A 5,292-nucleotide genomic window follows, 5' to 3' on the forward strand; every position below is an offset into this window, starting at 1 on the left:
CTTCAAGTAAGAGGGGGTCAGAAACTTACTATTTTGACTTGAAGATAGTATTAATAACGGTATGCTTAAAAATTGAAAAATAAAACGGTGATTTTTCATGAGAGAGTCGATGAAAGGAAGGTTAGTTTTTATTCTTGACTTAGTAAAGTCTAAAATAGAACGTTGGCTTGTTTAAACTGAGGTAAATAATGGAAATAAAGATATGATGAAAGAGAAGTCATGGTAAATAAAAAGACTTGTTACTTCAAGGGTACATGTAGGAAATTATCTTAAATGAATTCAAAGATACTGAAACATTGAAATACGACACATTTCTTTTTCTTGCTTTATATCACAGGTATTTCAAATGAGCTTAGCTTGTAATCTTTCAAAAGCTTTTAAACTTGTTAATTAGAGTTGTTTGGGATTGTTAAATGAAGTGATACTAAATTAACGAGGCACATGCCTCTCTCTCTCTCTCTCTCTCTCTCTCTCTCTCTCTCTCTCTCTCTCTCTCTCTCTCTCTCATACGCGTGCACCCATTAATAACCACTTCAGATAAGATGGGAGGATTATCCCCAGCGGCATACTCCAACATGACTGTCGATCGACAAGAGCACAGTAACTGAGCACCTTTTGACCTTAATAACAATTTTCAGGGTACAGAGAATCTCGGACAAGTACAAGTAACGAATAACACTTGGCATCAATCCAGTGCATATCACACAAATCCTTATATATTTATATATATCTGTATATGTGTGTATATATAATATATATCAGTATATTTTGTATGTATATATATGTGTATGTATTTCTATATGTATATATATACATTACATACAAAAAAATATACTATGTATATACTATATGCTACTGTGCAAATGTATCTCAGTTTACGTGCACATGGAGAGATGCTGTCCAAAGAAAATGCAGTTCTGGGGTTAGGACAAATTTGAGAGTGCTTGTGGAAGTTACTGTTGAGAATGTAAGGTGGGAAACTGATAGGTTGGAAACAGAAAGATGCCAAGAGTTTATGGGATTACAAGTAAGTAGTTGTGGTACAATGAAGAAAGTGGGGTTGAAAGGTTGACCAGGGTGTGTAAGGTGTGTCTGGATTAGGGAAAGGTTGCAGAAGAATTGATGAGAGGAATTGTTGCTCTTCTCTACAGGGGTAAAGATGATAGACAAGACTGTAAGAATTATAAGCGTAACTTTGCTCACTATACTGAGAGAGGTTTGGCAGGATTTTGATTGAAATGGTAAGACAGATGACAGAAGGTTTGATAGGTTAAGGGCAAGTTAAGTTTAGATAATAAAAAGGTGTGCCGAGCAAATATTTGTTGTGAAGCAGTTATGCAATAGGTTTAAAAGCTAAAGAAAAAATCTGTGTGGATACATCGACTGAGAAAGCTTATGAGAGAATTGCTAGAAAGGGAATGTGCTAAGGACGTGTGGTAGCCTATGGTAAATTGCTGAGAGCAATAAAAATCTTTTAGATGAATGTTAAGGATGTGTTAGAATTTTTAGACGGGAGATTGACTAATTTTGTGTAGAAATGGGCTGGACAAGGGTGTGTTACGTTGCCATGGTAATTCATTACTTTTTTGATAGAGTGATGCAAGAAGTCAGAGGAAGGAAGGTCGTGAAAGTTGTGAGGATTGTCAGACTTTTGTATACAATTCAGTACTGGCTGAGGATAAAGGAGATAAACTTCAGAAATTAGTGAAAGACTCAAAAATCTTTTCAAAGGAGAACGTTGTGATTTTGAGCAAGAGTAAGGATAGAAGGGTAAACAGAAACCAGAATGACTGAGCAGTGAATATTGATATGTATTTTGGAAGAGGGACACTAGATTTGTATTGGTATTTATAAATAATCTGCTTAGGTTAAGCAAAGGATGTAGAGGAGGTATACAAAAGACTCGGAAGAAAACTGGGGTGTCATTGGAAGCCGAGGTTGGACTGTGTGAAGGGATTATTGAACCCACTCTCTTCTATGAAACAAAACGAAAGAGATTTTTTATTTAGTTCTTGTGGTATGAGGAGAAAGGTTAAGGATTGTGGAGGAGAAATCATAAAATGGTTAGCATAGATGGAAGGATGGAACTATTTTTAAAAATGGTCTAGTCGTGTGGAAACAATGGAGAATGATAGGTAGTTGAAAAGTATATGTAATTCAGAAGTGTTAGGATGAACGAGGTGAGGAAGAGAGGCATTGGAAAGTAAGGGTGTCAACAGCCATGAAACGATGACGCAGTTTTTGTAGGTGGATCGACATGCTGCTGATGAACATTTTGGGTAGGTGAACAGTGGCTAATGTTGTGAAGGTTCTTGCACGGATTAGCAGTTCAAGTGAGAATGTTAGTTGAAATATCTCAAAGGATATATATATTATATAATACACAAATTTTATATATATATATATATATATATATATATATATTATATATATATATATATTATCTATGATGTAAACATAACTTTGGATACTTTCAAATTGTAACCAGAGTTACCCATTAATATCGATTTTACTTTACTTTGGGAACAACTTTACATCAAAATAAACTTGTATATCATAAGAGCATCTACACTGGACAGGAATCGAACCTGTGACATTTGAATTTGATCAGTAATGTCACTGAGTGTTCAATTCAGCCATCAGGAAAGTCAAGTAATATATCTTTTTAAAGTATATACGTTAGATAACGGGTTTGGACTTGAAGGAAGCTTAATGATTATGCTGGTGAAATGCTGCTCTCTGTGATCTGATCCCATCTCGTAAAGTTAAAATATAAGTCAAAGTACTCAAAGTATTATTGTTCGCAGATGTAGGACATTAGATTCCCCCCACCAAGTCTTGTCATTGACTGTGTTTCTTTAAAGACATGTAACATTAAAATTTGCAGATGTCATACATGATTGCAAATTCACTTTAAAGGAACACCAGATATTTTAAGAAAGTATTCAAGTTTTCCTTGAAGATCTTTCCCTTCTGCGGAAATATTTGAATTCTTGTATTTTTCGAATATTGTTTATGAAATTTTCTTATAACTGTTCATACTATTATGTCTGGCACTGTCCTTCCATAAGCTCAATGGGCGTAATTAATGATATTTTTCATAATTTTAATCATCATTTGCATTTAGAGCTTCCAAGAATTTACCATCAACGAAGCCTTTACAAGATATTAGGCTCTTAAATCTGATGGTATTCCTTTCCTTTCGGTAGCTTCATTATCACACTTTTATTCCGAGTGTAACAAAATTGAGGAAATATCCCTCAAAGCCTGTTGTTGAATATTGCAATAGGCATCACACTGGATTATGGTCGGCAGCTATGAAGTATCTATCTTCCGTAGTTCAAAAGTTATGGGCGTAGAAGAGGAACAGACACTCACACACACAGGCACATGTGTTTTCCTTCACCACACCATTTTTCCCTTGGGTGTGGTGACAGAAGGGTACAGCTTTCCGATTTCTCAGCAAGACTAGGGATAGGGGATTAGGTTACCAGTCTCACCATATATATATATATATTATATATATATATTATATTAAATATATATATATATAGTTATATTATATATATATATATATATATATATATATATATATATATATATATATCTATATATATATATATATATAATATATATACTATTATTATATAGATATATAGATATATATAATATATATATCTATGATATATATATATTAAATATAATTATATATATATATATATATATATATTATCTATATATATATATATATATATAGATATATATATATAATATAATTATATATATATATATATAATGATAACACAAGAAAAACAATATGAACTGGTCTCAAAAGTTGTGGAAACCTCGATTAAATTTTTCTTTTCGTTGCATCTAGCGGCAGTTGATTTTTAAAGAGAGAGAGAGAGAGAGAGAGAGAGAGAAGAGAGAGGAGAGAGAGAGAGAGAGAGAGAAAATTGATCCCAACTCGCATGTACTAATATTTCTAGATCAGATAAATTGTAACAGCACTTCATTTCCTTCCAGTACGAATGATTTCGTATCCATTGTCATAAGACAACGCTCATTCCTTTAGTTTCAAAACCAGTTATGAATGTAAAGCATTGTCTCATTATGCAGGATTTCAGAATTCCCATTGTGACTATGTTAATAGGATACCTGCACAGCGTGACTCCTTACAACATGGAATTATTCAAAATGAACCTTTCCAAGAGAAAGAGAGAAAAGTTTTCTTTCCCGTCATGGACATTGGTAGAGCGACGGAAGTTACAATTTTCAGTAAATCTACTTCATACGTAGATACAGCAAGTTTCATCTTTGTTGATTGGCCATTGTTCAGAATCCAAGCCAGGCCTCGTTCCTTTTCCGCCTTACCACACCTTGGGCAAGTTCCCGTGCTGGCATATGGCCGGCGTAATCTAAACCAACCGCCAATCAGTTTACGGTTTCCCGCCAATTTCCTCTAGTTTCTGCTTCGTGGCTAGTGGGACCTCATGCTAGACAAGATTAGCCTAATCAAATAATAGCAAGAAGCCAAATATGTGATTTGAAAAAATCTTTATCATAATTTAAATTCATAACAAATGCAAAATTTTCCAAATCCTTTTTTGAATAGTTCATTTTTATTTCTGATGATTAAACCCACCACAATATCGGTATCCTTCTACAAAGGAATTTTTAAGCTTTGATTCTTTATCTTCTGTTTTTAACTTCATTTTGAGAAAATCAGGATGCAGATATCTACACAAACATTCAGTTGAAGGTATGTATACCTTTCTAGAGTCAAACACAACTTCGTTTTACTTTTGAAATAAAAGTAGTTCAGATATAAAATTCAACGGATTTTGCATGAAATTGTGAATCGAGCTGAAGAAACAAGAGAAGGTCACCAAGAGATCACATAATGAAGTCAACAAAACGCCGTAATTACTTGTTCAAAGGCACTGTCATTTGCTGTCAGTTTCAAGGTAATCGTGAATTGATAATTTCCATGTCGCTATAAACAGCCTGAAGTTTATATTTCACTTGTTACCATTATTTATAGATCTGTTTGAAGTCCATTCATGTGATTAGACTAATGAGTAATAATGTGATTACCACTCACCGGAATTCATCATCAGGAATGATAGACCTAACCGGTTGTTACAAAATTAATCCCTTGCGATTAAGTTGTACGGAAACGAAATGCCCTGATGAGCGGAAGGAATACATTGTGGTAGGGGTAGGAAAAGGTGAGGTGGATAAGTTCATACCTGACGAACGGGGCGGGTGGCGGGGTGGGGAGACGTCGTG

This window comes from Macrobrachium nipponense, chromosome 28, assembly GCF_015104395.2.
Source record: "Macrobrachium nipponense isolate FS-2020 chromosome 28, ASM1510439v2, whole genome shotgun sequence".
Classification (NCBI taxonomy): Eukaryota; Metazoa; Arthropoda; class Malacostraca; order Decapoda; family Palaemonidae; genus Macrobrachium; species Macrobrachium nipponense.